Here is a 21,630-nt window from a genome sequence, read left to right as displayed (position 1 = left end):
GTTCAGCGTAAGCACTGCACACTGGACTGGGTGCTGCAGACTCTTAGGGGGCAGAGCAGGGACCAGTGAGCATCCCTCTCACCCCACAGCATGCTGGTTCAGCTTTGTTAACTGCTACAAGCCAACTGACAGAGCCACAGATCTGAAGGATCTTTCCTACCCGATTTCAAGGACGGTTGCTACAGCACTACTTGAGACAGAAGAAGAAAGTGATACGGTGGGAGAAGTGGCCTGAAGGGACTTCAGCATGCACCCATTTGGTGGTCTGGGGACTTCACTGGCTCCTCTACAAAATTTGCTAAACTGGGAGGAGGAACAGAACTGGCAGATCGGTGCCCACTGACCATCAATCTCACACCACAGAGCGGACCCGAGTCCCTCTGGGATGCTTTGGCCCTTTCTCTCTGATTTGCTTTCTGCTGCAATTCTTTCTCCAGAGAGCTAATCCAGCATCTTATATACCTGCTTGTCTGAGGACAAGTTCACTCTGTGGTGAGAGGTCTCTAGTTACCTGTAATGGTCTATATACCTGCTTGCTTGCTGCTGTTGCATTGGTTACTGCCAGAACCGAACCCATCCCCCCACTAGCCCTGCAACAAGTCTTGCTAAAGGAGACCAAAATGGTGGCTGCTTCTCACCACCCTCGGCAAAATGGGGTCTTAGCCTGACAGAGACTGTAGGAGGGATGGAGATCAGAAAAGAGTGGTGGTTGTTCTTAGTGACTGCTGCCATGCTATTGATCTACAGTTGTTATTGTTTATTGGTAACAGGAAATAGAAGCAGGTCCATAATAGAGTGTGGCTCTGGAGCTCTCCCCAGCAGTTCCAGAGTGTTTTGGCTGGCAGATACCCAAAGTCTTTTGTCCATGCTGGAGCTGACTCTTGCAATCTGTTTTCCGGTAGGTGGAGCAGACAGACCGGGGCCTCTCACACATCTCTTGCCACACCACACACCTTCTTCAGGACACTGCCCACAAGCTGTTTTTCACAAGGCCTGCCCACACTCTGGTTTTTCACATGGACTGCTGGGGCTCCCCTCGGACAAACAGGCCTGTGCCATCCTCTCTCGGTGCGGGGCTTCAGACTGGCTAGAGGGACAGGCTGTCTGGAGAACTGTGGTCCCACCCACAATGGGAAGGCTGTCCTCAGTGGCACAGCTCCCCTTGCCAAGTTGTAGCTTGGACAGCTTGACGGTTGCCTTCCAACAGCTCTCAGCTTGGGGACAGTGCAGGCCCAGGCTGATAGATCTGCTCGATGACACAGTCAGCAAGCTGACTTGCTGGGGTCCTCAAAGCCAAGGTGCTTGCCAAGGCTGTTGCCTTTCCTTGACTTCTCTCTCTGGGATTCTGGAACCCCCAGTCCTTTGTGCATGGCTCTGCTGAATCCTGGAGATGGTCTCCCTGGAAACTGCATGACTCAGAAGCTGGATATGAGCAGTGGTTGGGGAAGACATCTGGGATAGCTGCAGCTCCTCCAGCCACCAGCTGCTTCAGCGCTGCTTTTGTTCTTCTCTCTTCTTCCTCCAGTATCAGGTTGCTCTTTGTGCTCCTGGCTGGAGGTGGGCAACCTGGCTTTCGTGGATGCGGTAGGCAAGGATTGCCAATCACTTCCAGTGGTTTGGCAGAATCCTTTGATTTGTCCAGGTGTTGACGGAGCCTTTCCTGAAAAGTGACACACCAAGGTGTAGCTCACTGTTAGCTGGGTGCTTCGTGGCTTGTGTCCCTGTGTGCTGAGACCCACACCAGCACAGGTCTCACCACCTCTTCCTTCTTTTCCTCCCCTGAAGGGGCTCCCCACCACCCACCAGGATGCAGCAAGTCAAGGCCCAGCCCTTGGCAGCATGGGGCTGCTGGCACCTGTCAGTGTGTCTGTGAACACTCAGCTTTGCCTACCTCTTCTCTCCTGGACACCTTCTCTGTCTCTTGCTTGTGTGCGGTCAGATACTGCTGGTACTCATTGAACTCCTTCAGAGTGCAAGTCACCTACGGAGAGATGAGAGGAGAAATCACCAATGTGCTGCCAACCAGTGGGCGCAGGCTGCCTTCCCCAGGACAGTCTGACTCCAGCAGCTCCTCTGCAGACACTCCCTCCCTCCCTCCCTTCCTCTTGCTGTCTCCCTCTGTGCCCAGCACCCCGCTTAGAGGGAGACTCCCAACCTACTTTGCCATTGCTAGTGACACATCCCAGTCCTTTCAGCCTCTCCAAGTTGTCTTTCCGGCTGTGGTAGTCCCGCAGATAGGGGTCACGCAGGCTGTTGTACTCCATGCCAAGCAGGCGACCGTAGGGATCTCCCAGGTCAAAATAGCTGGAGGGCTGGTGGAGCTGGAAGAGATGGGCCAGAGTATGAATCCCTGGGGGCAGGATTGTCCAGCAGGGCCTGAACAAAGTGCCCAGCTCCTCCTGCACACAGGCTGGGCTTTCCAATCCCCTCATGCAGAGAGTAATCCTGGCTTACCTTCCCACCCAGAGGAAAAGGCTCTCTACTTCAGAGGCTCCCCAGAGGCACCAAGTTGACCCTGTGCAAAGTTCCAGGTCCTGTAGCTGGAAGGAGCTGACGCCAGCACAAGGAAGGATTCTTCTCCATCCAGCTCTGGATGCAGCATGGAGCACACTATGAGAAAGTGCTTTCTGTTGGCACCATGGAACCAGGAGCTTGCCTGGACTCCCCAGGCCTGTCTGATTGAAGGGCTGCAGCTGCAGCTGCTGGAGTGCAGCAGGAGGCCACAGGGACCTGCTCTAAAGGATGGGGAGCCTGTAAAAGAGCAGAGCATTTCTACCCTTTTCTAATTCTGTTACCTTTTCCCCCAGCTTTGTTCTGAAAGAAGACAGGCTTGGACTTGGCCGGCACAGGGATCTTTCACCCCAAGTAGGAGGTCCACAAATTCCTTAGGGTCCATCATCCCTGTTGCTCCTTGCCCCAAGGGCTGTCTTTCTGTAGGCAACCTAGAAAGGAAGAGAGATGCTCAGGCGTCAGCTCAATAAGCCTCCTGCATGGTGGTTACAAGGGAGGGCATGTCCCAGGGCCTTCTCCCTGGCTAAGCCTTCTCCACAGGCCTGCTGCTGCTCACCTCTCTCCTGTCTCCTGGTGCACTCAACAGTGCAGCTTCCTTTAGGACACCAGCAGTGAGATGGTGCTCCAAGGCTCCTTGCAAGAGCTCTCTTCTGGAGCTGCAACCCTGAGCTGACTCCCCTTGTTCCAGAGGCACTCAGCAGTGGTCACTCCAGCAGTCTCCCTGCTGGAGGCAGGTCCATACAAGCAGTGTTTCTTACATGCACAAGTGCATAAAGTCTGTTTGTTTCCCAGCAGGTGGAGCAGACGAGGCCTCTCACACGTGTCTTGACACCCCACACCCCTTCTCTTCAAGACGCTGCCCACGAGCTCCACAAAGGACACGCTTGCTTCTTACACAGGCTGCTGGGGCTCCCCTCGCACAAACCTTCTGGGCACAGGCCTGTGCCCTCCTCTCTCGGTGCTGGGCTTCGGACTGGCTGGAGGGACAGGCTGTCTGGAGAACTGTGGTCCCACAGAGGGAAGGGTGTCCCTAGTGGCACAGCTCTCCTTGCCAAGTTGCAGTTTGGGCAGCTTTACACCTTGCCTTCCAACAGCGTTCAGCCTGGGGGGCACGGCAGGCCCAGGCTGGCAGATCTCCTCTAGCACAGTGTCAGCAAGGTGACTTGCTGTGGTCCTCACAGCCAAGGAGCTTGCCAAGGCTGTTGCCTTTGCACCTCTCCCTATATCAGGAAGCTCAGGCAGGGTGGTTCTGGAGTCCCCAGCCCTTTGTGCATGGCTCTGCTGAATCCTGGAGATGGTCTCCCTGGCAATTGCACGACTCAGCCGCTGGACATCAGCGGTGCTTGGGGAAGGCGTCTGGCACAGCTGCTGCTGCCTCTTGGAGAGATGAACGCTGGGAAGCTCCAGGCTTTCTGAATACTTGCCCCTAGAGCCTCGTGCAGACTGAGAAGAAGCCTCAAGGGAAGCCTCTGAAGGAGCTGCTCTTTCAGCTTGCCCCAGTCTTTCTCTCGGTGCTTTTCCCACTTGGGGAGCTCCTCCAGCCACTGGCTGCTCCAACACTGCTTTCGCTCTTTGGTGTTGTTGCTCCAGTATCAGGTTGCTCTTTGTGCTCCTGGCTGGAGGTGGGCAACCTGGCTTTCGTGGATGCAGTAGGCAAGGATTGCCAATCACTTCCAGTGGTTTGGCAGAACCCTTTGATTTGTCCAGGTGTTGACGGAGCCTTTCCTGAAAAGTGACACACCAAGGTGTAGCTCACTGTTAGCTGGATGCTTAGTGGCTTGTGTCCCTGTGCGCTGAGACCCACCAGCACAGCTCTCACCTCTTCCTTCTTTTCTCCCTCAACACCCCACCCTCCCTCCCAACTCCCCCAACGCACCAGAATGCAGCAAGTCCAACCCCAGCTCTTGGCAGCATGGGGCTGCTGCCACCTGTCAGTGTGTCTGTGAACACTCAGCTTTGCCTACCTCTTCTCTCCTGTACTCCTTCTCTGCCTCCTGCTTGTGTGCCGTCAGATACTGCCGGTACTCATTGAACTCCTTCAGAGTGCAAGTCACCTACGGAGAGATGAGAGGAGGAATCACCAATGTGCTGCCAACCAGTGGGCGCAGGCTGCCTTCCCCAGGGCACTGACTCCAGCAGGAGGGAAGCTGATCCTCTGCAGACACTCCCTCCTGCCTCCTTCTGTCTGTGCTGGGCACCCCGCTTAGAGGGAGACTCCCAACCTACTTTGCCATTGCTGGTGACATATCCCAGTTTTCTCAGCCTCTCCAAGTTGTCTTTCCGGCTGTGGTAGTCCTGCAGATAGGGGTCATGCAGGCTGTTGTACTCCGTGCCAAGCAGGCGACCGTAGGGATCTCCCAGGTCAAAATAGCTGGAGCGCTGGTGGAGCTGGAAGAGATGGGCCAGAGTATGAATCCCTGGGGGCAGGAGAGTCCAGCAGGGCCTGAACAAGCTGCCTAGCTCTGGATGCAGCCTGGAGCATGCTATGAGAAAGCGCTTTCGGTTGGCAGCATGGAGCCAGGAGCTTGCCTGGACTCCCCAGGCCTGTCTGATTGCAGGACTGCGGCTGTGGCTGCTGGAGTGCAGCAGGTGGCCACAAGGACCTTCTCTAAAAGATGGGGACCATGGGCACCCTGTAAATGAGCAGAGCATTTCTACCCTTTTCTAATTCCGTTACCTTTTCCCCCAGCTTTGTCCTGACAAAGACAGGCTTGGAGTTGCGTGGCACAGGGATCTTGACCCCGAGTGGGAGGTCCACAAATTCCTTAGGGTCCATCATCCCTGTTGCTCCTTGCCCCAAGGGCTGTCTTCTATAGCCAATCTAGAAAGGAAGAGAGAAAGACCAATGCTCAGGTGTCAGCTCACTAAGCTTCCTGCACGGTGATTACAGGGAAGGGCATTGTCCCAGGGCCCTCTCCTCAGCTAAGCCTTCTCCGTAGGCCTGGTGCTGCTCACCTCTCTCCTCTCTGGTGGTGCACTTCCCAGTGCGGTTTCCTTCCGGACACCAGTGGTGAGACAGTACTCCATGGCTCCTTGCAAGAGCTCTCTTCTGGAGCTGCAACCCTGAGCTGACTCCTCTTGTTCCAGAGACCTCAGCTGTGGTCACTGCAGCGGTCTCCCAGCCAGCGGCTTTTATAGGGTCGTCACCCACTGTAGAGTCATCGCATTCCCACGCCCCTCCATTGTGACATCACCCAGTGGCCAAACCCCTGCTCTGTGAGATCACTGCATTGCCATGCCCCTGCCCAGTGACATCACTGTGTTGCCATGACACTATTTCTGCAGGGGGCAGGCCCTGTTGGGGCAGGCCCTGTTTGGACAGGCCTGTGGGCACCCTGCTCTTGCTGACCGGGCTTTGAGAAGTGATCTCCACAGGCCCCTTCCATGCAACTGCCCTGTGGCAGTTTAAAATTGTCAGTGTAATGAGGAAAAAGTGCAGCAGAGTTGCTGCCCTGGGTGATGAGAGAGCAAACGTGACACTGTTCAGGGAGGTCAGAGCAATGTTGCAGCCCCTTCAGCAATTTACACACAGCAAGAGTTGGTCCCAGTTGTCCCTGCACCAGTGGCACATAGATGAACACCATCTAAGAGCTACGCACAAGGCAAGTTCAGCGTAAGCACTGCACACTGGACTGGGTGCTGCAGACTCTTTGGGGGCAGAGCAGGGACCAGTGAGCATCCCTCTCACCCCACAGCATGCTGGTTCAGCTTTGTTAACTGCTACAAGCCAACTGACAGAGCCACAGATCTGAAGGATCTTTCCTACCCAATTTCAAGGACGGTTGCTACAGCACTACTTGAGACAGAAGAAGAAAGTGATACGGTGGGAGAAGTGGCCTGAAGGGACTTCAGCATGCACCCATTTGGTGGTCTGGGGACTTTATTGGCTCCTCTACAAAATTTGCTAAACTGGGAGGAGGAACAGAACTGGCAGATCGGTGCCCACTGACCATCAATCTCACACCACAGAGCGGACCCGAGTCCCTCTGGGATGCTTTGGCCCTTTCTCTCTGATTTGTTTTCTGCTGCAATTCTTTCTCCAGAGAGCTAATCCAGCATCTTATATACCTGCTTGTCTGAGGACAAGTTCACTCTGTGGTGAGAGGTCTCTAGTTACCTGTAATGGTCTATATACCTGCTTGCTTGCTGCTGTTGCATTGGTTACTGCCAGAACCGAACCCATCCCCCCACTAGCCCTGCAACAAGTCTTGCTAAAGGAGACCAAAATGGTGGCTGCTTCTCACCACCCTCGGCAAAATGGGGTCTTAGCCTGACAGAGACTGTAGGAGGGATGGAGATCAGAAAAGAGTGGTGGTTGTTCTTAGTGACTGCTGCCATGCTATTGATCTACAGTTGTTATTGTTTATTGGTAACAGGAAATAGAAGCAGGTCCATAATAGAGTGTGGCTCTGGAGCTCTCCCCAGCAGTTCCAGAGTGTTTTGGCTGGCAGATACCCAAAGTCTTTTGTCCATGCTGGAGCTGGCTCTTGCAATCTGTTTTCCGGTAGGTGGAGCAGACAGACCTGGGCCTCTCACACATCTCTTGCCACACCACACACCTTCTTCAGGACACTGCCCACAAGCTGTTTTTCACAAGGCCTGCCCACACTCTGGTTTTTCACATGGACTGCTGGGGCTCCCCTCGGACAAACAGGCCTGTGCCATCCTCTCTCGGTGCGGGGCTTCAGACTGGCTAGAGGGACAGGCTGTCTGGAGAACTGTGGTCCCACCCACAATGGGAAGGCTGTCCTCAGTGGCACAGCTCCCCTTGCCAAGTTGTAGCTTGGACAGCTTGACGGTTGCCTTCCAACAGCTCTCAGCTTGGGGACAGTGCAGGCCCAGGCTGATAGATCTGCTCGATGACACAGTCAGCAAGCTGACTTGCTGGGGTCCTCAAAGCCAAGGTGCTTGCCAAGGCTGTTGCCTTTCCTTGACTTCTCTCTCTGGGATTCTGGAACCCCCAGTCCTTTGTGCATGGCTCTGCTGAATCCTGGAGATGGTCTCCCTGGAAACTGCATGACTCAGAAGCTGGATATGAGCAGTGGTTGGGGAAGACATCTGGGATAGCTGCAGCTCCTCCAGCCACCAGCTGCTTCAGCGCTGCTTTTGTTCTTCTCTCTTCTTCCTCCAGTATCAGGTTGCTCTTTGTGCTCCTGGCTGGAGGTGGGCAACCTGGCTTTCGTGGATGCGGTAGGCAAGGATTGCCAATCACTTCCAGTGGTTTGGCAGAATCCTTTGATTTGTCCAGGTGTTGACGGAGCCTTTCCTGAAAAGTGACACACCAAGGTGTAGCTCACTGTTAGCTGGGTGCTTCGTGGCTTGTGTCCCTGTGTGCTGAGACCCACACCAGCACAGGTCTCACCACCTCTTCCTTCTTTTCCTCCCCTGAAGGGGCTCCCCACCACCCACCAGGATGCAGCAAGTCAAGGCCCAGCCCTTGGCAGCATGGGGCTGCTGGCACCTGTCAGTGTGTCTGTGAACACTCAGCTTTGCCTACCTCTTCTCTCCTGGACACCTTCTCTGTCTCTTGCTTGTGTGCGGTCAGATACTGCTGGTACTCATTGAACTCCTTCAGAGTGCAAGTCACCTACGGAGAGATGAGAGGAGAAATCACCAATGTGCTGCCAACCAGTGGGCGCAGGCTGCCTTCCCCAGGACAGTCTGACTCCAGCAGCTCCTCTGCAGACACTCCCTCCCTCCCTCCCTTCCTCTTGCTGTCTCCCTCTGTGCCCAGCACCCCGCTTAGAGGGAGACTCCCAACCTACTTTGCCATTGCTAGTGACACATCCCAGTCCTTTCAGCCTCTCCAAGTTGTCTTTCCGGCTGTGGTAGTCCCGCAGATAGGGGTCACGCAGGCTGTTGTACTCCATGCCAAGCAGGCGACCGTAGGGATCTCCCAGGTCAAAATAGCTGGAGGGCTGGTGGAGCTGGAAGAGATGGGCCAGAGTATGAATCCCTGGGGGCAGGATTGTCCAGCAGGGCCTGAACAAAGTGCCCAGCTCCTCCTGCACACAGGCTGGGCTTTCCAATCCCCTCATGCAGAGAGTAATCCTGGCTTACCTTCCCACCCAGAGGAAAAGGCTCTCTACTTCAGAGGCTCCCCAGAGGCGCCAAGTTGACCCTGTGCAAAGTTCCAGGTCCTGTAGTTGGAAGGAGCTGACGCCAGCACAAGGAAGGATTCTTCTCCATCCAGCTCTGGATGCAGCATGGAGCACACTATGAGAAAGTGCTTTCTGTTGGCACCATGGAACCAGGAGCTTGCCTGGACTCCCCAGGCCTGTCTGATTGAAGGGCTGCAGCTGCAGCTGCTGGAGTGCAGCAGGAGGCCACAAGGACCTGCTCTAAAGGATGGGGAGCCTGTAAAAGAGCAGAGCATTTCTACCCTTTTCTAATTCTGTTACCTTTTCCCCCAGCTTTGTTCTGAAAGAAGACAGGCTTGGACTTGGCCGGCACAGGGATCTTTCACCCCAAGTAGGAGGTCCACAAATTCCTTAGGGTCCATCATCCCTGTTGCTCCTTGCCCCAAGGGCTGTCTTTCTGTAGGCAACCTAGAAAGGAAGAGAGATGCTCAGGCGTCAGCTCAATAAGCCTCCTGCATGGTGGTTACAAGGGAGGGCATGTCCCAGGGCCTTCTCCCTGGCTAAGCCTTCTCCACAGGCCTGCTGCTGCTCACCTCTCTCCTGTCTCCTGGTGCACTCAACAGTGCAGCTTCCTTTAGGACACCAGCAGTGAGATGGTGCTCCAAGGCTCCTTGCAAGAGCTCTCTTCTGGAGCTGCAACCCTGAGCTGACTCCCCTTGTTCCAGAGGCACTCAGCGGTGGTCACTCCAGCAGTCTCCCTGCTGGAGGCAGGTCCATACAAGCAGTGTTTCTTACATGCACAAGTGCATAAAGTCTGTTTGTTTCCCAGCAGGTGGAGCAGACGAGGCCTCTCACACGTGTCTTGACACCCCACACCCCTTCTCTTCAAGACGCTGCCCACGAGCTCCACAAAGGACACGCTTGCTTCTTACACAGGCTGCTGGGGCTCCCCTCGCACAAACCTTCTGGGCACAGGCCTGTGCCCTCCTCTCTCGGTGCTGGGCTTCGGACTGGCTGGAGGGACAGGCTGTCTGGAGAACTGTGGTCCCACAGAGGGAAGGGTGTCCCTAGTGGCACAGCTCTCCTTGCCAAGTGGCAGTTTGGGCAGCTTTACACCTTGCCTTCCAACAGCGTTCAGCCTGGGGGGCACGGCAGGCCCAGGCTGGCAGATCTCCTCTAGCACAGTGTCAGCAAGGTGACTTGCTGTGGTCCTCACAGCCAAGGAGCTTGCCAAGGCTGTTGCCTTTGCACCTCTCCCTATATCAGAAAGCTCAGGCAGGGTGGTTCTGGAGTCCCCAGCCCTTTGTGCATGGCTCTGCTGAATCCTGGAGATGGTCTCCCTGGCAATTGCACGACTCAGCCGCTGGACATCAGCGGTGCTTGGGGAAGGCGTCTGGCACAGCTGCTGCTGCCTCTTGGAGAGATGAACGCTGGGAAGCTCCAGGCTTTCTGAATACTTGCCCCTAGAGCCTCGTGCAGACTGAGAAGAAGCCTCAAGGGAAGCCTCTGAAGGAGCTGCTCTTTCAGCTTGCCCCAGTCTTTCTCTCGGTGCTTTTCCCACTTGGGGAGCTCCTCCAGCCACTGGCTGCTCCAACACTGCTTTCGCTCTTTGGTGTTGTTGCTCCAGTATCAGGTTGCTCTTTGTGCTCCTGGCTGGAGGTGGGCAACCTGGCTTTCGTGGATGCAGTAGGCAAGGATTGCCAATCACTTCCAGTGGTTTGGCAGAACCCTTTGATTTGTCCAGGTGTTGACGGAGCCTTTCCTGAAAAGTGACACACCAAGGTGTAGCTCACTGTTAGCTGGATGCTTAGTGGCTTGTGTCCCTGTGCGCTGAGACCCACCAGCACAGCTCTCACCTCTTCCTTCTTTTCTCCCTCAACACCCCACCCTCCCTCCCAACTCCCCCAACACACCAGAATGCAGCAAGTCCAACCCCAGCTCTTGGCAGCATGGGGCTGCTGCCACCTGTCAGTGTGTCTGTGAACACTCAGCTTTGCCTACCTCTTCTCTCCTGTACTCCTTCTCTGCCTCCTGCTTGTGTGCCGTCAGATACTGCCGGTACTCATTGAACTCCTTCAGGGTGCAAGTCACCTACGGAGAGATGAGAGGAGGAATCACCAATGTGCTGCCAACCAGTGGGCGCAGGCTGCCTTCCCCAGGGCACTGACTCCAGCAGGAGGGAAGCTGATCCTCTGCAGACACTCCCTCCTGCCTCCTTCTGTCTGTGCTGGGCACCCCGCTTAGAGGGAGACTCCCAACCTACTTTGCCATTGCTGGTGACATATCCCAGTTTTCTCAGCCTCTCCAAGTTGTCTTTCCGGCTGTGGTAGTCCTGCAGATAGGGGTCATGCAGGCTGTTGTACTCCGTGCCAAGCAGGCGACCGTAGGGATCTCCCAGGTCAAAATAGCTGGAGCGCTGGTGGAGCTGGAAGAGATGGGCCAGAGTATGAATCCCTGGGGGCAGGAGAGTCCAGCAGGGCCTGAACAAGCTGCCTAGCTCTGGATGCAGCCTGGAGCATGCTATGAGAAAGCGCTTTCGGTTGGCAGCATGGAGCCAGGAGCTTGCCTGGACTCCCCAGGCCTGTCTGATTGCAGGACTGCGGCTGTGGCTGCTGGAGTGCAGCAGGTGGCCACAAGGACCTTCTCTAAAAGATGGGGACCATGGGCACCCTGTAAATGAGCAGAGCATTTCTACCCTTTTCTAATTCCGTTACCTTTTCCCCCAGCTTTGTCCTGACAAAGACAGGCTTGGAGTTGCGTGGCACAGGGATCTTGACCCCGAGTGGGAGGTCCACAAATTCCTTAGGGTCCATCATCCCTGTTGCTCCTTGCCCCAAGGGCTGTCTTCTATAGCCAATCTAGAAAGGAAGAGAGAAAGACCAATGCTCAGGTGTCAGCTCACTAAGCTTCCTGCACGGTGATTACAGGGAAGGGCATTGTCCCAGGGCCCTCTCCTCAGCTAAGCCTTCTCCGTAGGCCTGGTGCTGCTCACCTCTCTCCTCTCTGGTGGTGCACTTCCCAGTGCGGTTTCCTTCCGGACACCAGTGGTGAGACAGTACTCCATGGCTCCTTGCAAGAGCTCTCTTCTGGAGCTGCAACCCTGAGCTGACTCCTCTTGTTCCAGAGACCTCAGCTGTGGTCACTGCAGCGGTCTCCCAGCCAGCGGCTTTTATAGGGTCGTCACCCACTGTAGAGTCATCGCATTCCCACGCCCCTCCATTGTGACATCACCCAGTGGCCAAACCCCTGCTCTGTGAGATCACTGCATTGCCATGCCCCTGCCCAGTGACATCACTGTGTTGCCATGACACTATTTCTGCAGGGGGCAGGCCCTGTTGGGGCAGGCCCTGTTTGGACAGGCCTGTGGGCACCCTGCTCTTGCTGACCGGGCTTTGAGAAGTGATCTCCACAGGCCCCTTCCATGCAACTGCCCTGTGGCAGTTTAAAATTGTCAGTGTAATGAGGAAAAAGTGCAGCAGAGTTGCTGCCCTGGGTGATGAGAGAGCAAACGTGACACTGTTCAGGGAGGTCAGAGCAGTGTTGCAGCCCCTTCAGCAATTTACACACAGCAAGAGTTGGTCCCAGTTGTCCCTGCACCAGTGGCACATAGATGAACACCATCTAAGAGCTACGCACAAGGCAAGTTCAGCGTAAGCACTGCACACTGGACTGGGTGCTGCAGACTCTTTGGGGGCAGAGCAGGGACCAGTGAGCATCCCTCTCACCCCACAGCATGCTGGTTCAGCTTTGTTAACTGCTACAAGCCAACTGACAGAGCCACAGATCTGAAGGATCTTTCCTACCCGATTTCAAGGACGGTTGCTACAGCACTACTTGAGACAGAAGAAGAAAGTGATACGGTGGGAGAAGTGGCCTGAAGGGACTTCAGCATGCACCCATTTGGTGGTCTGGGGACTTCACTGGCTCCTCTACAAAATTTGCTAAACTGGGAGGAGGAACAGAACTGGCAGATCGGTGCCCACTGACCATCAATCTCACACCACAGAGCGGACCCGAGTCCCTCTGGGATGCTTTGGCCCTTTCTCTCTGATTTGCTTTCTGCTGCAATTCTTTCTCCAGAGAGCTAATCCAGCATCTTATATACCTGCTTGTCTGAGGACAAGTTCACTCTGTGGTGAGAGGTCTCTAGTTACCTGTAATGGTCTATATACCTGCTTGCTTGCTGCTGTTGCATTGGTTACTGCCAGAACCGAACCCATCCCCCCACTAGCCCTGCAACAAGTCTTGCTAAAGGAGACCAAAATGGTGGCTGCTTCTCACCACCCTCGGCAAAATGGGGTCTTAGCCTGACAGAGACTGTAGGAGGGATGGAGATCAGAAAAGAGTGGTGGTTGTTCTTAGTGACTGCTGCCATGCTATTGATCTACAGTTGTTATTGTTTATTGGTAACAGGAAATAGAAGCAGGTCCATAATAGAGTGTGGCTCTGGAGCTCTCCCCAGCAGTTCCAGAGTGTTTTGGCTGGCAGATACCCAAAGTCTTTTGTCCATGCTGGAGCTGACTCTTGCAATCTGTTTTCTGGTAGGTGGAGCAGACAGACCGGGGCCTCTCACACATCTCTTGCCACACCACACACCTTCTTCAGGACACTGCCCACAAGCTGTTTTTCACAAGGCCTGCCCACACTCTGGTTTTTCACATGGACTGCTGGGGCTCCCCTCGGACAAACAGGCCTGTGCCATCCTCTCTCGGTGCGGGGCTTCAGACTGGCTAGAGGGACAGGCTGTCTGGAGAACTGTGGTCCCACCCACAATGGGAAGGCTGTTCTCAGTGGCACAGCTCCCCTTGCCAAGTTGTAGCTTGGACAGCTTGACGGTTGCCTTCCAACAGCTCTCAGCTTGGGGACAGTGCAGGCCCAGGCTGATAGATCTGCTCGATGACACAGTCAGCAAGCTGACTTGCTGGGGTCCTCAAAGCCAAGGTGCTTGCCAAGGCTGTTGCCTTTCCTTGACTTCTCTCTCTGGGATTCTGGAACCCCCAGTCCTTTGTGCATGGCTCTGCTGAATCCTGGAGATGGTCTCCCTGGAAACTGCATGACTCAGAAGCTGGATATGAGCAGTGGTTGGGGAAGACATCTGGGATAGCTGCAGCTCCTCCAGCCACCAGCTGCTTCAGCGCTGCTTTTGTTCTTCTCTCTTCTTCCTCCAGTATCAGGTTGCTCTTTGTGCTCCTGGCTGGAGGTGGGCAACCTGGCTTTCGTGGATGCGGTAGGCAAGGATTGCCAATCACTTCCAGTGGTTTGGCAGAATCCTTTGATTTGTCCAGGTGTTGACGGAGCCTTTCCTGAAAAGTGACACACCAAGGTGTAGCTCACTGTTAGCTGGGTGCTTCGTGGCTTGTGTCCCTGTGTGCTGAGACCCACACCAGCACAGGTCTCACCACCTCTTCCTTCTTTTCCTCCCCTGAAGGGGCTCCCCACCACCCACCAGGATGCAGCAAGTCAAGGCCCAGCCCTTGGCAGCATGGGGCTGCTGGCACCTGTCAGTGTGTCTGTGAACACTCAGCTTTGCCTACCTCTTCTCTCCTGGACACCTTCTCTGTCTCTTGCTTGTGTGCGGTCAGATACTGCTGGTACTCATTGAACTCCTTCAGAGTGCAAGTCACCTACGGAGAGATGAGAGGAGAAATCACCAATGTGCTGCCAACCAGTGGGCGCAGGCTGCCTTCCCCAGGACAGTCTGACTCCAGCAGCTCCTCTGCAGACACTCCCTCCCTCCCTCCCTTCCTCTTGCTGTCTCCCTCTGTGCCCAGCACCCCGCTTAGAGGGAGACTCCCAACCTACTTTGCCATTGCTAGTGACACATCCCAGTCCTTTCAGCCTCTCCAAGTTGTCTTTCCGGCTGTGGTAGTCCCGCAGATAGGGGTCACGCAGGCTGTTGTACTCCATGCCAAGCAGGCGACCGTAGGGATCTCCCAGGTCAAAATAGCTGGAGGGCTGGTGGAGCTGGAAGAGATGGGCCAGAGTATGAATCCCTGGGGGCAGGAGAGTCCAGCAGGGCCTGAACAAAGTGCCCAGCTCCTCCTGCACACAGGCTGGGCTTTCCAATCCCCTCATGCAGAGAGTAATCCTGGCTTACCTTCCCACCCAGAGGAAAAGGCTCTCTACTTCAGAGGCTCCCCAGAGGCGCCAAGTTGACCCTGTGCAAAGTTCCAGGTCCTGTAGCTGGAAGGAGCTGACGCCAGCACAAGGAAGGATTCTTCTCCATCCAGCTCTGGATGCAGCATGGAGCACACTATGAGAAAGTGCTTTCTGTTGGCACCATGGAACCAGGAGCTTGCCTGGACTCCCCAGGCCTGTCTGATTGAAGGGCTGCAGCTGCAGCTGCTGGAGTGCAGCAGGAGGCCACAGGGACCTGCTCTAAAGGATGGGGAGCCTGTAAAAGAGCAGAGCATTTCTACCCTTTTCTAATTCTGTTACCTTTTCCCCCAGCTTTGTTCTGAAAGAAGACAGGCTTGGACTTGGCCGGCACAGGGATCTTTCACCCCAAGTAGGAGGTCCACAAATTCCTTAGGGTCCATCATCCCTGTTGCTCCTTGCCCCAAGGGCTGTCTTTCTGTAGGCAACCTAGAAAGGAAGAGAGATGCTCAGGCGTCAGCTCAATAAGCCTCCTGCATGGTGGTTACAAGGGAGGGCATGTCCCAGGGCCTTCTCCCTGGCTAAGCCTTCTCCACAGGCCTGCTGCTGCTCACCTCTCTCCTGTCTCCTGGTGCACTCAACAGTGCAGCTTCCTTTAGGACACCAGCAGTGAGATGGTGCTCCAAGGCTCCTTGCAAGAGCTCTCTTCTGGAGCTGCAACCCTGAGCTGACTCCCCTTGTTCCAGAGGCACTCAGCGGTGGTCACTCCAGCAGTCTCCCTGCTGGAGGCAGGTCCATACAAGCAGTGTTTCTTACATGCACAAGTGCATAAAGTCTGTTTGTTTCCCAGCAGGTGGAGCAGACGAGGCCTCTCACACGTGTCTTGACACCCCACACCCCTTCTCTTCAAGACGCTGCCCACGAGCTCCACAAAGGACACGCTTGTTTCTTACACAGGCTGCTGGGGCTCCCCTCGCACAAACCTTCTGGGCACAGGCCTGTGCCCTCCTCTCTCGGTGCTGGGCTTCGGACTGGCTGGAGGGACAGGCTGTCTGGAGAACTGTGGTCCCACAGAGGGAAGGGTGTCCCTAGTGGCACAGCTCTCCTTGCCAAGTTGCAGTTTGGGCAGCTTTACACCTTGCCTTCCAACAGCGTTCAGCCTGGGGGGCACGGCAGGCCCAGGCTGGCAGATCTCCTCTAGCACAGTGTCAGCAAGGTGACTTGCTGTGGTCCTCACAGCCAAGGAGCTTGCCAAGGCTGTTGCCTTTGCACCTCTCCCTATATCAGGAAGCTCAGGCAGGGTGGTTCTGGAGTCCCCAGCCCTTTGTGCATGGCTCTGCTGAATCCTGGAGATGGTCTCCCTGGCAATTGCACGACTCAGCCGCTGGACATCAGCGGTGCTTGGGGAAGGCGTCTGGCACAGCTGCTGCTGCCTCTTGGAGAGATGAACGCTGGGAAGCTCCAGGCTTTCTGAATACTTGCCCCTAGAGCCTCGTGCAGACTGAGAAGAAGCCTCAAGGGAAGCCTCTGAAGGAGCTGCTCTTTCAGCTTGCCCCAGTCTTTCTCTCGGTGCTTTTCCCACTTGGGGAGCTCCTCCAGCCACTGGCTGCTCCAACACTGCTTTCGCTCTTTGGTGTTGTTGCTCCAGTATCAGGTTGCTCTTTGTGCTCCTGGCTGGAGGTGGGCAACCTGGCTTTCGTGGATGCAGTAGGCAAGGATTGCCAATCACTTCCAGTGGTTTGGCAGAACCCTTTGATTTGTCCAGGTGTTGACGGAGCCTTTCCTGAAAAGTGACACACCAAGGTGTAGCTCACTGTTAGCTGGATGCTTAGTGGCTTGTGTCCCTGTGCGCTGAGACCCACCAGCACAGCTCTCACCTCTTCCTTCTTTTCTCCCTCAACACCCCACCCTCCCTCCCAACTCCCCCAACACACCAGAATGCAGCAAGTCCAACCCCAGCTCTTGGCAGCATGGGGCTGCTGCCACCTGTCAGTGTGTCTGTGAACACTCAGCTTTGCCTACCTCTTCTCTCCTGTACTCCTTCTCTGCCTCCTGCTTGTGTGCCGTCAGATACTGCCGGTACTCATTGAACTCCTTCAGGGTGCAAGTCACCTACGGAGAGATGAGAGGAGGAATCACCAATGTGCTGCCAACCAGTGGGCGCAGGCTGCCTTCCCCAGGGCACTGACTCCAGCAGGAGGGAAGCTGATCCTCTGCAGACACTCCCTCCTGCCTCCTTCTGTCTGTGCTGGGCACCCCGCTTAGAGGGAGACTCCCAACCTACTTTGCCATTGCTGGTGACATATCCCAGTTTTCTCAGCCTCTCCAAGTTGTCTTTCCGGCTGTGGTAGTCCTGCAGATAGGGGTCATGCAGGCTGTTGTACTCCGTGCCAAGCAGGCGACCGTAGGGATCTCCCAGGTCAAAATAGCTGGAGCGCTGGTGGAGCTGGAAGAGATGGGCCAGAGTATGAATCCCTGGGGGCAGGAGAGTCCAGCAGGGCCTGAACAAGCTGCCTAGCTCTGGATGCAGCCTGGAGCATGCTATGAGAAAGCGCTTTCGGTTGGCAGCATGGAGCCAGGAGCTTGCCTGGACTCCCCAGGCCTGTCTGATTGCAGGACTGCGGCTGTGGCTGCTGGAGTGCAGCAGGTGGCCACAAGGACCTTCTCTAAAAGACGGGGACCATGGGCACCCTGTAAATGAGCAGAGCATTTCTACCCTTTTCTAATTCCGTTACCTTTTCCCCCAGCTTTGTCCTGACAAAGACAGGCTTGGAGTTGCGTGGCACAGGGATCTTGACCCCGAGTGGGAGGTCCACAAATTCCTTAGGGTCCATCATCCCTGTTGCTCCTTGCCCCAAGGGCTGTCTTCTATAGCCAATCTAGAAAGGAAGAGAGAAAGACCAATGCTCAGGTGTCAGCTCACTAAGCTTCCTGCACGGTGATTACAGGGAAGGGCATTGTCCCAGGGCCCTCTCCTCAGCTAAGCCTTCTCCGTAGGCCTGGTGCTGCTCACCTCTCTCCTCTCTGGTGGTGCACTTCCCAGTGCGGTTTCCTTCCGGACACCAGTGGTGAGACAGTACTCCATGGCTCCTTGCAAGAGCTCTCTTCTGGAGCTGCAACCCTGAGCTGACTCCTCTTGTTCCAGAGACCTCAGCTGTGGTCACTGCAGCGGTCTCCCAGCCAGCGGCTTTTATAGGGTCGTCACCCACTGTAGAGTCATCGCATTCCCACGCCCCTCCATTGTGACATCACCCAGTGGCCAAACCCCTGCTCTGTGAGATCACTGCATTGCCATGCCCCTGCCCAGTGACATCACTGTGTTGCCATGACACTATTTCTGCAGGGGGCAGGCCCTGTTGGGGCAGGCCCTGTTTGGACAGGCCTGTGGGCACCCTGCTCTTGCTGACCGGGCTTTGAGAAGTGATCTCCACAGGCCCCTTCCATGCAACTGCCCTGTGGCAGTTTAAAATTGTCAGTGTAATGAGGAAAAAGTGCAGCAGAGTTGCTGCCCTGGGTGATGAGAGAGCAAACGTGACACTGTTCAGGGAGGTCAGAGCAATGTTGCAGCCCCTTCAGCAATTTACACACAGCAAGAGTTGGTCCCAGTTGTCCCTGCACCAGTGGCACATAGATGAACACCATCTAAGAGCTACGCACAAGGCAAGTTCAGCGTAAGCACTGCACACTGGACTGGGTGCTGCAGACTCTTTGGGGGCAGAGCAGGGACCAGTGAGCATCCCTCTCACCCCACAGCATGCTGGTTCAGCTTTGTTAACTGCTACAAGCCAACTGACAGAGCCACAGATCTGAAGGATCTTTCCTACCCGATTTCAAGGACGGTTGCTACAGCACTACTTGAGACAGAAGAAGAAAGTGATACGGTGGGAGAAGTGGCCTGAAGGGACTTCAGCATGCACCCATTTGGTGGTCTGGGGACTTCATTGGCTCCTCTACAAAATTTGCTAAACTGGGAGGAGGAACAGAACTGGCAGATCGGTGCCCACTGACCATCAATCTCACACCACAGAGCGGACCCGAGTCCCTCTGGGATGCTTTGGCCCTTTCTCTCTGATTTGCTTTCTGCTGCAATTCTTTCTCCAGAGAGCTAATCCAGCATCTTATATACCTGCTTGTCTGAGGACAAGTTCACTCTGTGGTGAGAGGTCTCTAGTTACCTGTAATGGTCTATATACCTGCTTGCTTGCTGCTGTTGCATTGGTTACTGCCAGAACCGAACCCATCCCCCCACTAGCCCTGCAACAAGTCTTGCTAAAGGAGACCAAAATGGTGGCTGCTTCTCACCACCCTCGGCAAAATGGGGTCTTAGCCTGACAGAGACTGTAGGAGGGATGGAGATCAGAAAAGAGTGGTGGTTGTTCTTAGTGACTGCTGCCATGCTATTGATCTACAGTTGTTATTGTTTATTGGTAACAGGAAATAGAAGCAGGTCCATAATAGAGTGTGGCTCTGGAGCTCTCCCCAGCAGTTCCAGAGTGTTTTGGCTGGCAGATACCCAAAGTCTTTTGTCCATGCTGGAGCTGACTCTTGCAATCTGTTTTCTGGTAGGTGGAGCAGACAGACCGGGGCCTCTCACACATCTCTTGCCACACCACACACCTTCTTCAGGACACTGCCCACAAGCTGTTTTTCACAAGGCCTGCCCACACTCTGGTTTTTCACATGGACTGCTGGGGCTCCCCTCGGACAAACAGGCCTGTGCCATCCTCTCTCGGTGCGGGGCTTCAGACTGGCTAGAGGGACAGGCTGTCTGGAGAACTGTGGTCCCACCCACAATGGGAAGGCTGTTCTCAGTGGCACAGCTCCCCTTGCCAAGTTGTAGCTTGGACAGCTTGACGGTTGCCTTCCAACAGCTCTCAGCTTGGGGACAGTGCAGGCCCAGGCTGATAGATCTGCTCGATGACACAGTCAGCAAGCTGACTTGCTGGGGTCCTCAAAGCCAAGGTGCTTGCCAAGGCTGTTGCCTTTCCTTGACTTCTCTCTCTGGGATTCTGGAACCCCCAGTCCTTTGTGCATGGCTCTGCTGAATCCTGGAGATGGTCTCCCTGGAAACTGCATGACTCAGAAGCTGGATATGAGCAGTGGTTGGGGAAGACATCTGGGATAGCTGCAGCTCCTCCAGCCACCAGCTGCTTCAGCGCTGCTTTTGTTCTTCTCTCTTCTTCCTCCAGTATCAGGTTGCTCTTTGTGCTCCTGGCTGGAGGTGGGCAACCTGGCTTTCGTGGATGCGGTAGGCAAGGATTGCCAATCACTTCCAGTGGTTTGGCAGAATCCTTTGATTTGTCCAGGTGTTGACGGAGCCTTTCCTGAAAAGTGACACACCAAGGTGTAGCTCACTGTTAGCTGGGTGCTTCGTGGCTTGTGTCCCTGTGTGCTGAGACCCACACCAGCACAGGTCTCACCACCTCTTCCTTCTTTTCCTCCCCTGAAGGGGCTCCCCACCACCCACCAGGATGCAGCAAGTCAAGGCCCAGCCCTTGGCAGCATGGGGCTGCTGGCACCTGTCAGTGTGTCTGTGAACACTCAGCTTTGCCTACCTCTTCTCTCCTGGACACCTTCTCTGTCTCTTGCTTGTGTGCGGTCAGATACTGCTGGTACTCATTGAACTCCTTCAGAGTGCAAGTCACCTACGGAGAGATGAGAGGAGAAATCACCAATGTGCTGCCAACCAGTGGGCGCAGGCTGCCTTCCCCAGGACAGTCTGACTCCAGCAGCTCCTCTGCAGACACTCCCTCCCTCCCTCCCTTCCTCTTGCTGTCTCCCTCTGTGCCCAGCACCCCGCTTAGAGGGAGACTCCCAACCTACTTTGCCATTGCTAGTGACACATCCCAGTCCTTTCAGCCTCTCCAAGTTGTCTTTCCGGCTGTGGTAGTCCCGCAGATAGGGGTCACGCAGGCTGTTGTACTCCATGCCAAGCAGGCGACCGTAGGGATCTCCCAGGTCAAAATAGCTGGAGGGCTGGTGGAGCTGGAAGAGATGGGGCAGAGTATGAATCCCTGGGGGCAGGATTGTCCAGCAGGGCCTGAACAAAGTGCCCAGCTCCTCCTGCACACAGGCTGGGCTTTCCAATCCCCTCATGCAGAGAGTAATCCTGGCTTACCTTCCCACCCAGAGGAAAAGGCTCTCTACTTCAGAGGCTCCCCAGAGGCGCCAAGTTGACCCTGTGCAAAGTTCCAGGTCCTGTAGCTGGAAGGAGCTGACGCCAGCACAAGGAAGGATTCTTCTCCATCCAGCTCTGGATGCAGCATGGAGCACACTATGAGAAAGTGCTTTCTGTTGGCACCATGGAACCAGGAGCTTGCCTGGACTCCCCAGGCCTGTCTGATTGAAGGGCTGCAGCTGCAGCTGCTGGAGTGCAGCAGGAGGCCACAGGGACCTGCTCTAAAGGATGGGGAGCCTGTAAAAGAGCAGAGCATTTCTACCCTTTTCTAATTCTGTTACCTTTTCCCCCAGCTTTGTTCTGAAAGAAGACAGGCTTGGACTTGGCCGGCACAGGGATCTTTCACCCCAAGTAGGAGGTCCACAAATTCCTTAGGGTCCATCATCCCTGTTGCTCCTTGCCCCAAGGGCTGTCTTTCTGTAGGCAACCTAGAAAGGAAGAGAGATGCTCAGGCGTCAGCTCAATAAGCCTCCTGCATGGTGGTTACAAGGGAGGGCATGTCCCAGGGCCTTCTCCCTGGCTAAGCCTTCTCCACAGGCCTGCTGCTGCTCACCTCTCTCCTGTCTCCTGGTGCACTCAACAGTGCAGCTTCCTTTAGGACACCAGCAGTGAGATGGTGCTCCAAGGCTCCTTGCAAGAGCTCTCTTCTGGAGCTGCAACCCTGAGCTGACTCCCCTTGTTCCAGAGGCACTCAGCGGTGGTCACTCCAGCAGTCTCCCTGCTGGAGGCAGGTCCATACAAGCAGTGTTTCTTACATGCACAAGT

The 21,630-nt window shown here is 55.2% G+C and overlaps 3 long non-coding RNA genes across 3 annotated transcripts; all 3 read right to left on the bottom strand.

Annotated features, from left to right (window-relative positions):
• Positions 1 to 8,014: 8,014 nt before the first annotated feature.
• Positions 8,015 to 8,649, bottom strand: LOC137449697 (uncharacterized). The gene is made up of 3 exons (XR_010989460.1): positions 8,572 to 8,649; positions 8,277 to 8,438; positions 8,015 to 8,098 (listed from the first exon to the last, which is right to left on the bottom strand). It is a non-coding gene; the product is annotated as an uncharacterized lncRNA (long non-coding RNA).
• A 5,482-nt stretch (positions 8,650 to 14,131) lies between these two features.
• On the bottom strand, positions 14,132 to 14,869 carry LOC137449696 (uncharacterized). The gene is made up of 3 exons (XR_010989459.1): positions 14,689 to 14,869; positions 14,394 to 14,555; positions 14,132 to 14,215 (listed from the first exon to the last, which is right to left on the bottom strand). It is a non-coding gene; the product is annotated as an uncharacterized lncRNA (long non-coding RNA).
• Positions 14,870 to 20,248: 5,379 nt separating this feature from the next.
• LOC137449695 (uncharacterized) lies at positions 20,249 to 20,986 on the bottom strand. The gene is made up of 3 exons (XR_010989458.1): positions 20,806 to 20,986; positions 20,511 to 20,672; positions 20,249 to 20,332 (listed from the first exon to the last, which is right to left on the bottom strand). It is a non-coding gene; the product is annotated as an uncharacterized lncRNA (long non-coding RNA).
• Positions 20,987 to 21,630: the final 644 nt, after the last annotated feature.

This window comes from Melanerpes formicivorus, unplaced genomic scaffold, assembly GCF_026170545.1.
Source record: "Melanerpes formicivorus ecotype bairdi unplaced genomic scaffold, bMelFor1.0.p_v2 SCAF_32, whole genome shotgun sequence".
NCBI classification, from domain to species: Eukaryota; Metazoa; Chordata; class Aves; order Piciformes; family Picidae; genus Melanerpes; species Melanerpes formicivorus.
This window is presented reverse-complemented; position numbering and strand designations above follow the sequence as displayed.